Source organism: Hyperolius riggenbachi, chromosome 12 (assembly GCF_040937935.1).
Source record: "Hyperolius riggenbachi isolate aHypRig1 chromosome 12, aHypRig1.pri, whole genome shotgun sequence".
Taxonomy (NCBI): domain Eukaryota; kingdom Metazoa; phylum Chordata; class Amphibia; order Anura; family Hyperoliidae; genus Hyperolius; species Hyperolius riggenbachi.
In genome coordinates, this window is record NC_090657.1 from 173,099,200 (window position 1) to 173,111,672 (window position 12,473).

General features: G+C 48.7%; 1 protein-coding gene across 5 annotated transcripts in view; it reads right to left on the reverse strand.

The window, feature by feature from the left end:
- The window catches only part of LOC137541586 (sterile alpha motif domain-containing protein 10-like), a 358,765-nt gene that overhangs the window by 325,285 nt on the left and 21,007 nt on the right, over window positions 1-12,473 (reverse strand). For 3 of the 5 annotated variants that reach the window (XR_011025225.1, XR_011025222.1, XR_011025224.1), the window contains one exon: window positions 2,962-3,066. The exons of the other annotated variants lie outside the window; for them this stretch is intronic. The gene's annotated coding sequence lies outside the window, so the exon portion shown is untranslated. The remainder of the gene's footprint in view (window positions 1-2,961; window positions 3,067-12,473) is intronic. 5 annotated transcript variants of the gene reach the window in all.

Sequence of the window (12,473 nt, forward strand, 5' to 3'; positions counted from 1 at the left end):
AAGCATTGATCTTCATCCCAATCAGTAGCTGATACCCTCTTTCCCACAAGAAATCTTTACCTTTTCCCAAATAGATCATCAGGACGTCTTTTAGGATGATATTGTGGTGATATCCCTCCCACAGTGTGATGTCAGGACCATGGTCCTGATAGTATTGCTGTCTGTGAACCTTGTTGCATTGTAGGAAATAACGGCTGTTTCCATCTGCCAAACAACCAGTATCTCCCTCTGTGCATATGTATATCTATAAAAAAACAACCTTTTAGCCTATCGCATTGTTAGTGGGTGTGTTTATAGGTAATAATGGCAGTTGGTGTTGTCTGTTTTTTTCCATGTTTACTGCAGGATGATTGTGGATCAAAGAATATGAACAAATTACATAATTAATATCATTCACTTCTTGACCTCTCTTCTATTTTTCCATGTCTCACTTTGCAATGTACTGATTTATTCCCCCCCCCCCCTCTTTAAGCATTAAGAACCAGCGGAGGATGGGCTTTGCACTTGTTAATTAGCCATAAGCCTTGATCTAGGCAATTAGCCACATGATGGGAATTGACGGGTTAAACAGTGGGGATGACACGCCTCTAGCATTTATCCCGCGATATGCGACTGCAACACGCTGCGAGCTTAATTCCTCATGGAAAGTAAGTCTCTCTCGTTATGTGTGAGAACCATTCTTTTGTGGCAGACTACAATGTTCTAACGCATTTCATTACACGGGTATTTATGTCTTTGTAGAAGGAGTGTTCTACATCTTGTATTCTGCATTTTGTAATGTTGTTTTATGTCTATCCTTCATGCAAAAAATAAACTTGACTGCAACTTTTTAAGCTATAATTAAATTTTTTCAAATAAAAAAAAAAGTTTTAACCTTTTGCACTTCAATTCCAATGTCAGGCATAGCCTGACAGTGTTTATGATCTATAAAGTCCATTGGACTCCCATACACAGTCTAGATAAAACTTGGGCAAGGTGATAGCAACAACCTCTGCCAAGATTCAAGCGAGAGTACAGCAGCCCCGAACTCCCAATGCCTGCCTGGCCAGCAGATTGTTATAGCTGAACCACAGCCATGGGCATTGTTCTCTCACTCACCTTGTCCAGTTGCCCACCGTCATGCAGTGTCACCTGAGGAAACAGGTGTCAATACCCAACGGGCGACATTCATCACTCGTGTGCACCCATGGGCTTTCGAATCAAGAAGATGAACTCGAATTTGGAATTCTAATGAAGTCTAATGACTTCAAGTGTGACCGCGGGATGGGGGGGTTTAACTTACCCATAGGCGTAATGAAAGCCGCGTTGATTACTCACTACCGTGCTTCCTCTTTCAAGCCAAAAGGAGGAAGCGTGGTAGAGTGGTGGAACGCGGCTTTCATTACACCTATGAGGCGTAATGAAACGCAGACGTCCCGAAGACTTCTGGGTAAGTTAACCCTCCCTTATCCCGCGGTCACACCTGAAGTCATTAGATTTAATTGGAATTCCGAATTTAAGTCTGTCTTGACTTGAAAGGCCATCCCTACTCGTGTGTACAGGCCTTGAAAGTGTACATGAGATGGCGAGGGAGAGAACATTTATACATACCTGGGACTTCCTCCAGCCCCCTCCACGCAGATACTGCCCTCGCCGTCCTCCTCCACCTCCTGAATCGTCTGGAACCTGGCACCAGAAGTCCTCCAGCGTTCTGCGCGTGCCCGGCTGCGAGAGCTGCAGTCGCCAGGATCTGTGCAGAACGCTCCCAACAACGAGAGGGTGCGTGGCCGGACTGCGCCTGCACTAACTGGCACCAACTGAAGGACTTTCGGACCAGATTCCAGACGATCCAGGCGGAAGAAGAGGACGGTGATCTGTGTGGAGGGGGCTGGAGGAAGCCCCAGGCAGTGGTGTAGCTAAGGAGCTGTGGGCCCCGATGCAAGTTTTACATTGGGGCCCCCCAAGCACTCTATACATAACAATTGATACGGACACCAAAACTTGCCAATGGCAACTACAATGTCAGAGGTGCAAGAAGGGGATGGAGAACAGTGTGCTAATGATTACCACTATTCAAAGTATCTATAAAAGTGATTATTTTGAGCACAGGATCAATAGAGAGCCAATACTGTAGTTGAGGGAGGGCCCTTCGGGGCTCCTCTGGCCCAAGGGCCCCGATGCGGTCGCAACCTCTGCAACACCTATTGCTATGCCCCTGGCCCCAGGTATGTATACATTTTCTCTAGCTCGCCATCTCAGGTACACTTTAAAGGCCTGTACACATGATTGATGAATGTCGCCCGTTGGGGGACTGGTGTCTGTTCCCTCTACGCAGATCGCTCCTTTGCCGCCCTCTTCCTCCGCCTGGATAGTCTGAAATCTGGCCCCGAAAGTCCTTCAGTCATGGCCAGTCAGCGCAGGCGCAGTCCGGCCACTGGCGCTCCTGTTGTTGGGAGCGTTCTGCTCCTGCGCAGTAGTACTGCACAGATCCTGGCAACTGCAGCGCTCACAGCCAGACATGCGCAGAACGCCAGAGAACTTCCAGTGCCAGATTCCAGACGATCCAGGAGGTGGAGGACGACGACGGAGAGCTCCGGGAGAGGGAGCAATCAGCCTGTAGGGGGCTGGAGGAAACCCCAGGTACGTATAAATAAACTTTAAAGGCCTTTAAATCACTGTACACATGCACAGTGATTACTGTCTGCAGGAAATGGGATTGGATGACCATAGCTGTGTACTTTAGATGAAACTCAGCTGAGGCGACCGATAACCTCCACAGAAGCCCAGACCCCCTCACCCAAGAACTCTCTACTGTGTATACTGGCCTCAAGCCTCATACACATGGTCACTTTCTGTCACCCTTAAAGTGGAACTAAACTCAGAACTTCCCCTCTGCTCTAAAAGATTAGTCACAGCATGATAACCTTTATGGAGAAAAATATTTTCATTACAGTTTATGAAAATCCTTAAAAAAAACCTTACTTGCAGAAGACACTGAAAGGGTTAAGCCTCAGTGTTTCCTCTATGGAGAGCTGCCTTGGCAAAGCTATTCAGAGATGCTGATGAGAACTAATTAGATAGTTTTATCTGCCGAAACAAAAACAGAACACAGAGAGGTGAATTTATTCAGCAACATCTTTATGTGGAATTAAAGCCTGATACACACTTTAAATTATGATTGGCCAATCACTGACAAATTTTACCACCCCTATGTAGTATGAGGGTCAACAGATACCAAATATTATGAGCAGATTGCGCAGGTAAACTCTCATATTACATGGAGGTGATAAAATTGGTCAGCGATTGGCCAATCAAAATTGAAATCGTGTACCAGGCTTAAGACTTTTCATTATGTGCCAGAGAGATGCAAGTAACTCTCAGCTGATAAGGAATTATGAAAATGGACCAATCAGATCTTGGCAGGATTCAATTGGTCCATTTTCAAGCTGCATACATTTGTGAACAAATTTTGAATCAGCTTGAATTTTTTTTCCCTCTCATTGACCATTCCTAAGCTATAGCACGTTCTGTTCTATGGAGAGGGAAGGAGGGAGGACGGATGGCAAATGATCTAGCGGCATCCCTTGTGGACCAAAGACAACGCACTTTTTTTTAAATGTTAAAGGACAACTGTAGTAAGAGGTATATGGAGGCTGCCATATTTATTTCCTTTTACGCAATACCAGTTACCTGGCTATCCTGTTGATCCTCTGCCTCTAATACTTTTAGCCATAGACCCTGAACAAGCATGCAGCAGATCAGGTGTTTCTGACATTATTGTCATATCTGACAAAATTAGCTGCATGCCTGTTTCTGGTGTGATTCAGACACTACTGCAGCCAAAAGACCAGCAGGGCTGGTATTGTTTAAAAGGAAATAAATATGGCAGCCTCCATATACCTCTCACTACAGTTGTCCTTTAAGCAATCCATCATGGGTCAGCTATACCCACACTAAGCTATCAGTCCAGCCAGCCCAAAAACAAGAATCTCAGCCCAGGTTCATCCAGCTTGTGTATGAGGGAGGGATCACGCTTGTGTTGGCAGGAAGTGTGGGTTACTCCTTTGTCTGCATTTTAATTAATGCTTTTTTTTTTTTTACCAGTGAATCTTACTGAGGAATAGCATGCGTTGTGCAGTAAAGTAGTGCAGGTTGTATCTTTTTAATGCTACACAGAATCACATCATGGCTCCTGAAGACAGAGTGGCCTCATAGGAAAGCATTAAGTGAGAAAGACTTCTGCTATAGAGAAACCAGATAAGATGAGAATTCAGAGAGGAATGTGTACACTCCCAGACAGATGTTTTGTGAACTAATAAGGCAACTGGAACTTTGAGTTAAAATTAAAAAAAAAAATTCAAATATATTCTTTCTGCCTTATGTAGTGGAATATGTGGGAAACTGTATATTCTGCTTCACGATGTGTTCACCAATAGTCTCCAGGAGGGGCCAACACTTGTAGGACTATTAACCTCCTTAGCGGTAACCCCGTGTGTGACACGGGGTAAGCCGCCGGAGGGTGCCGCTCAGGCCCTGCTGGGCCGATTTACATAATTGTTTTTTTGCTGGACGCAGCTAGCACTTTGCTAGCTGCGCCAGCACCCCGATCGCCGCCGCCGCGCGCCCGATCGCTGCTATCCAGTGCGGCGCGCGGCCCCCCCCCCCCGACCCCGAGCGCTGCCTGGCCAATCAGTGCCAGGCAGCGCCGAGGGGTGGATCGGGACTCCCAATGACGTCCCGACGTTGCTGACTTCGGTGACGTCATCCCGCCCCGTCGCCATGGCGACGGGGGAAGCCCTCCAGGAAATCCCGTTCTTTGAACGGGATTTCCTGATCGCCTATCGCCGGAGGTGATCGGCGGGGCTGGGGGGATGCCGCTGAGCAGCGGCTATCATGTAGCGGGCCCTCGGCTCGCTACATGATTTAAAAAAATAAAATAAAAAAAAAACTGCTGCGCTTCCCCCTGGCGGTATTTTTCATACCGCCAAGGGGGTTAACCACTTGTATGTGGTTTGTGACAAATTATCTACATCCTGTGGGACTACCAAGGGCCATAGATAATCATCTATTGAATCCGACGGCCACCGCTCATTCTCGCACTTGCTCCCATGCTTGTTCTTTGCCACTGCCCGTTAGAGGGGAAATGAATGAATGGAAACACTGTTCCCATTTATTAAACTAAGTACCTGTGTCAATGATCGCTGGAATCAGTGAGATGCCTGCAGTCATTGTAATAACACACTGTACCAGTATCATGGCAATATTCAAACAGAGAAGACTCCGCTGGCTGGGTCACCTATATAGAATGGACCCAGAAAGATTTCCCCGACAGGTTCTGTTGGCTCAAATTGCACATGCAAAAAGACCAGTGGGATGACCTATGCTTTGATACAAAGACTCTTGCAAGCGTGATATGGATTGCTTTGGCATTAATACTGGAGGCTGGGGTAAACGTGCTGAAAATAGATCCTTATGGCGTCAAGACCTAAAGACACTACGAAGTCTGGTACTAAAATTTAAAGCAGAAAAGACTTTGCATCACTTTTGCCGCACTGGCCAATTCACATTTTATCTGTGACAAATGTGGCAAGAAATGCCGTGCTGCTATTGGCTTATTTAGCCACAAGCGAAGATGTGGTAACGCTTACAGATGATACCCACAGATGTAGCAACAATCATCTGAAAATGATGCAGTGGCCAATGATTGACTATGCTAACAGGAAATAATGCACAAGGACATCTTGTGGCCAAATAGTAAAATTACACTTACATACATTTATTTTAATAAAAAGACCCACACATACATTTAAAAATAACACCTTACCTCCCATACTATCCCATAATTACCCAAATAAAAGTTTTGCAGTAAAAAAAAGAAAAAATGAAAAAAAAAAAAGACTGAACTTTTTTTTTAATATGTATGTCAAGAGGGTATATTACCGTTCATTTAGAAAATATGGGCTTGTAAATAGAGATGGATGCAAAACTGAAAAAAATGCACCTTTATTTCCAAATAAAATATTGGCGCCATACATTGTACTAGGGAAATATTTTAAACGTTGCAATAACCAGGACAAATGGGCAATTAAAATGTGTGGGATTTAATTATGGTAGCATGTATTATTTTAAAGAGAACCCAAGGTGGGGTTCTGACAATGCTATCCGCATACAGAGGCTGGGTCTGCCTATACAGCCCAGCCTCTGTTGCTATCCAGATCCCCCCTAAGCCCCCCCTGCGCTCTGCTACCCCCCATAAATCACAGCCGCGCTGTGCGGGCTGTGTTTACCTCTGTAGTGTTAGTCTCAGCGCTTTCTCCCCACCTCCTGCATAGCTCCGGTCCCCGCCTGCGTCCCTTCCCTCCAATCAGCGGGGAGGGAAGGGACGCGGGCGGGGACCGGCGCTAGGCAGGAGAGGCAAGACAATGTTTCATCACAGTTAACAAAGAGGCAGGGGACATACCCATATCTCAACTGTGTGCACTGGAGCCGAATTGATGCATCCACATCGTGGCACCAAATTCAAAGTCAGAGGATGGCATACATGTGATTTGGATTATGTGGTGTATGCCTTGAAGTGCCCTTGTGGCCTATTGTATGTTGGGCAGACCACACAGAAACTTAAGAAAAGGCTATCATCACATAAACACGCAATTAGAGAACGTTTGGTGGACCAGGCGGTCCCATATCACTTTGTGCAGGCTAAACATCATGTAAGCCAATTAAGATTTATGGTCATAGAGCGGGTGGCCCCTTTGAGGAGAGGGGGTGATCGAGTTAAAAGACTTCTTTGGAGGGAGGCATTTTGGATTATAAAGCTGGATACAATGGAGCCTCGGGGACTTAATAGAGAACTTAGTTACATAGTTATTTGGTTGAAAAAAGACATACGTCCATTATTTAAGCTTTGTTCTCATGAGGCTCCATTGTGTCCTGCCTAATGTCAGCACTTTATTGTTTTTATAATTTAGTATTGTTGTGTTAAAAAAAAATTTCCCCTTTCCCCCCTCCCTCTCCCCCTCCCTTGTACCCCTTCCCCTGTCCGTCCTTCCCCCATGTCCATTCCTACTTTCTTATTGGGCCCACATAACGTTACTGTAGTCTCTTCACCCTAGACATGTACTTAGTAGGGAGATTATGTGATTCCATGGTAGTCCTTATATGTACATGGATCCTGGTTACAGTGTCCATGTATGTTCCTTTGCCACATATATATTATGCATCGTATCTTACAATCAGTGGCGGCTCCAGCTTCAGATTTTTGGGGGGGCTCAAAGGGGCATGAGGGCTGGCAGGCCGGGCTTGGGGGGGGGGGGGATTTCGCGCGCCGCGGCGAAAATTTGGGCGTGGTCATGATGTCATGTGGGCGGGGCTAACTTTAATGTAGTTGTACCAGCTAACGTGGTTACATGAAAAAAAAAATGAAGTAAACGCACATAATGACAGGTAGCCTTTCACCAGTAAATGCACATAAGAATCAGCTTTTCAGCAGTTAATGCACGTAATGACAGACAGCGTTTCCTCATTAAATGCACATAAGAGACAGCTTTTCACCAGTTAATGCACATAATGACAGACTGCGTTTCTGCAGTAAATGCACATAAAGGGACAGCTTTTCACCAGTTAATGCACGTAATGACAGACTGCGTTTCCGCAGTAAATGCACATAAGAGCCTGCTTTTCACCAGTTAATGCACGTAATGACAGACAGTTTCCCCATTAAATGCACATAAGAGCCTGCTTTTCACCAGTTAATGCATGTAATGACAGACAGTTTCCCCATTAAATGCACATAAGAGCCTGCTTTTCACCAGTTAATGCATGTAATGACAGACAGTTTCCCCATTAAATGCACATAAGAGACAGCTTTTCACCAGTTAATTCACATAATGACAGACTGCGTTTCCGCAGTAAATGCACATAAGGGACAGCTTTTCACCAGTTAATGCACATAATGACAGACTGCGTTTCCGCAGTAAATGCACATAAGGGACAACTTTTCACCAGTTCATGCACATAATGACAGACAGCATTTCCCCAGTAAATGCACATAAGAGACAACTTTTCACCAGTTAATTCACATAATGACAGACTGCGTTTCCGCAGTAAATGCACATAAGGGACAGCTTTTCACCAGTTAATGCACATAATGACAGACTGCGTTTCCGCAGTAAATGCACATAAGGGACAACTTTTCACCAGTTCATGCACATAATGACAGACAGTGTCCCCAGCATAGGTAGCCAGGTGTATAGATGTCCCCAGTATATGTAGCCAGGCGTATAGCTGTCCTCAGTATATGTAGTCAGGCTGGTGGTGGTGGGCTGGGGGCCCCAGGGCACCTCAAGCCTGACTGGTGGTGGGCTGGAGGCCTCATGCCTGCGTGGCTGGTGGGCTGGGGTCCCAGGGAAGCTCAGGCCTGGCTAGTGGTGGTGGGCTGGGGGCCCCAGGGCAGCTTAGGCCGTGCTGGTGGTGGTGGGCTGGGGGCCCCAGGGCAGCTCAGGCCTGGCTGGTGGTGGTGGGCTGGGGGCCCCAGGGCAGCTCAGTTGGTGCCAGTGGGTGGGGAGGAGGGTGCCAGTGGGTGGGGAGGAGGGTGCCAGTGGGTGGGGAGGAGGGTACCTGTGGGTGGAAAGGAGGGTGCCACTGGGTGGGGAGAAGGGTGCCAGTGGGCAGGAGGAGGGTGTCAGTGGGTAGGAGGAGGGTGCCAGTGGGTGAAGAGGAGGGTACCTGTGGGTGGAAAGGAGGGTGACACTGGGTGGGGGAGAAAGGTGCCAGTGGGTAGGAGGATAGTCTCAGTGGGTAGGAGGAGGGTGCCAGTGGGTAGGGGGGTCGTCAGTGGAGGGGAGAGAATGCCCGTGGGTGGGGAGGAAGGTGCCCCTGTGTGTGAGGAGATTGCCCTGGGGAGAGAAGACAGGAAGAAAATGATCGAGGCGCCAGCCGCGCTAATAAGGGATGCGGGAGCCTGCTTTATTCCTCCCTCCCTCCTCCCTTCCTATGAATGCGCCCCCACCTGCTGTGAATGTCCCCCCCCCCCCCCCCCCCGTAGGCAGTGTGTGCAGAGCGGAGCGGTAGGTCCTCTTACCGCAATCCATGCTCGCCGGCAACTAGTCTCCTGCTTCCTGTTTACCATGACGTCACAGGAAGCAGGAGACTAGTTGCCGGTGAGCATGGATTGCGGTAAGAGGATCTACCGCTCCGCTCTGCACACACTGCCTACGGGGGGGGACATTCACAGCAGGTGGGGGCGCATTCATAGGAAGGGAGGAGGGAGGGAGGAATAAAGCAGGCTCCCGCATCCCTTATTAGCGCGGCTGGCGCCTCGATCATTTTTTGTCATCTGACAAGTGCGGGGGGGCTTTAAGAGGGGCTAACAAGTTGCCAGCTGGGGCTGAAGCCTGGGCAAGCCCCAGTGTAGCGCCGCCACTGCTTACAATGTGATTGTTTACATATGCTAATGCGTTGTGTACGCCATACACACGTATTTTACTACGCATTGAACTTTGAGCGCTCCTATTGGTCGCCACCGCTGCCCCGCCTTTCAGCGTGTGACGCATGGCGGCTTCTCTAGCTGCCTACGTCACCATCCGCCCGTCTGGACGCAGAGTGTCCACGCATGAGCGCGGACGCACAGGCGTCTATCCCATCTAGTCCCCTGTCAGGTCCGCCATGGGCGGATGGATGGGAGGAGATGGTGGTGATTGACGGGCGGAAGGGGCCGCGGCGGTTTACCAAGGTGGGTGTCGGGGGATGGGAGGGACCCCATTTGAATGTACCTATGAGGCAGCAGCCTCTAAGTTCCCCATCAGGTCCGGCAACTTACGGACTATTATGATTGGGCATTGTGTTAAGTGTGTGTGATTGGCTGCTGCAGTACCATGCTTGGTATATAAATGTTAGCTTGTACTGTGTATATGTGACATGTATTCAGCATGAGCTTGATAAAGAGGTGATTTCCTCGAAACGTCGCTGTGACCTGCTGAGATGGTTTTATCTCAATAAAAGAGCATTATTGAACTGGATGGTGCCGGCTGTCTTTCTACTTAATGCAGGAGAGGCGGGGGGAGCGCTGAGACTAACAGTACATAGGTAAACACAGCCTGCTGCGACACGCTGTGTGTCAACAGCGCGGCTGTGATTTATGGGGGATCTTGATAGCAGCAGAGGCTGGGCAGTATAGGCAGACCCAGCCTCTGTATGCAGATAGCATTGTCAGAACCCCACCTCGGGTTCTCTTTAAAACTGTAATGGCCTAAAATTGAGAAATAATTATTTTTTCCCCTTTTTTTCTTATTTTTCCCATTAAAATGCCTTTGGAATAAAATAATTCTTAGCAAAATGTACCATCCAAAGAAAGCCTAATTGGTGGCAGAAAAAACAAAATATAGATGGTTTTGTTGTGATAAGTAGTAATAAAGTTCTAGGCGAATGAATGGAAGGAGGCAAGGAGCGCTGACAGGTTAAAATTGCTGTGGTACAGAAGGGTAAAAAAAAACCCAGTGGAGAAGAGTAAAAAGGTAGAGTGACCAGATTTTTGTGGGTCCAACCTGGGACAGGGAGGGGGGCGCGGGGAGGGGGGGGGGAAGTGGGGAGGACTGAGGAGTGCGCAGCGATGAAGACCGGGGGGGGGGGGTGGCTGCGGCGCGCTGCCGCTGTGAAAAATGGGCGTGGCCATGACATTGTATGGGCGGAGCTAACGTAATGATGTAACGGCGAGGCATAAGAAAGCAGTGTTTACGCCATGATGTGGACAAACGAGACTTTGCATCATGGGTGTGCAGAAACTGTGTGATGCTAATAGTATAACCACAAAGCAGCAAACATAGCCATCTATGACCATTAAATAATAAATGCAGTAACAGTTACCCCGGACACCAGAAAATAAATGCAATGGGCAACATGTCAGCACAAAATAAACGCAATGCGGGCAACATGTCAGCACAAAATAAACGCAATGCGGGCAACATGTCAGTACAAAATAAACGCAATGCGGGCAAACATGTCAGTACAAAATAAATGCAATGCGGGCAAACATGTCAGTACAAAATAAACGCAATGCGGGCAAACATGTCAGTACAAAATAAACGCAATGCGGGCAACATGTCAACATGCCTGCGAAACGCGTTGCAACTTTGATTTGGAGTATGTCAATGGATTCGCGTCTGTTTTGAGGTTGACGGTTCTTGTGTCTGCTTTTGGGAGGTGGGTCCACCACTGCCTCCTTGCCAATTTTTTAATTTTTTTTGTATATTTTATCCTTTTGGCACCTCTGTTTGCTTAACACAATCAAGTCCACCCCGGGTGGAGGGGTGACATACCCCCCTTTCTTCTTTGATCTACAGAGAGCGGCTTCTTAATCCTGAGTGGTGACATGTCTAATCTCCACACCTGCCTTTACAGTGGTTACCTGGGATGGGAGGTTACCCCGGTTTGTGAGTATATTTCTACTTACTTTCAGAATTCCCTTTACCGGTACTTATTACACAATATTGGCAGGGCCGGCCCGCTCATGAGGCGGGGTGAAACTTTTGCCTCAGGCGGCAAATGTCTAGGGGCGGCATCCGCCCGTCGGTGGGTGCGGGGAGCCAGCCGCCCAGCTGGAGGGGTAGCGAGCAGGACGGGGGTATTGGGCCTAGCGGCGGGGTGGGGGGTCGGACCCCCCCCTCCCTCGCCTGGGTCCCCCGTCCTCCGCTCCCCTCCAGCCTTAAATACATCAGAAGCGCAACTCGTAAGAGGCAGTGGGTGGGGAGGACTCACCTCTTCCTCGATCCAGCCGGCGCTCCACTGACGTCACTTCCTGCAACGCCGCCCACTGTATTGTAAATGGACGGCGCTGCAGGAAGGGTAGTCAGTGGAGCGCACTCTGGATCGAGCGAGGAAGAGGTGAGTCCTCCCCGCCCACTGCCTCCCCGCCGCTAGGCCCAATACCCCCGCCCTGCCCGCTACACCTCCAGCTCGGCGGCGGCAACCCCCACGGGGGTGGGGGTGTTCATCAGCAATAATTTTTTCAAAATGTGCCTCAGGCGGCAAAAAGTCTAGGGCCGGCCCTGAATATTGGGCTCTCGGTGTCCTTTTCTGTAATCTGATTTGACGTCTAAGTGATGACAGGAGAGGAGGCACAGGGACTAGCATGGGGCGCAGCCCAGGGGCAAGAGTGGGTGCAGCAATTGGGCAGGCATGGGGCACAGCACAGGGGCAGGCATGGCGGTACAGCACAGGAGGAGGTATGGCGCCCATGGTGCTGTGGCACCCATGGCACAAGCCATGCCTGTACCCCTCTAGATACGCCTCTGGTTCACAGAGCCAATCAGATCATCTGTGCTGTGAATGATTGCTGACAGCCAATAGCAGCTATTTTTCATGAAAATTAACCTGCTGAGCGGTCTGGACGAGCTCAGCTCGTCCAACACCGCCAGAGGCTGCCGCTCAGCACTTGCTGGGCAGATTTTAATGAAATAAAAAGCAGCACACGCAGCCGGCACTTTGCCAGCCGCGTGTGC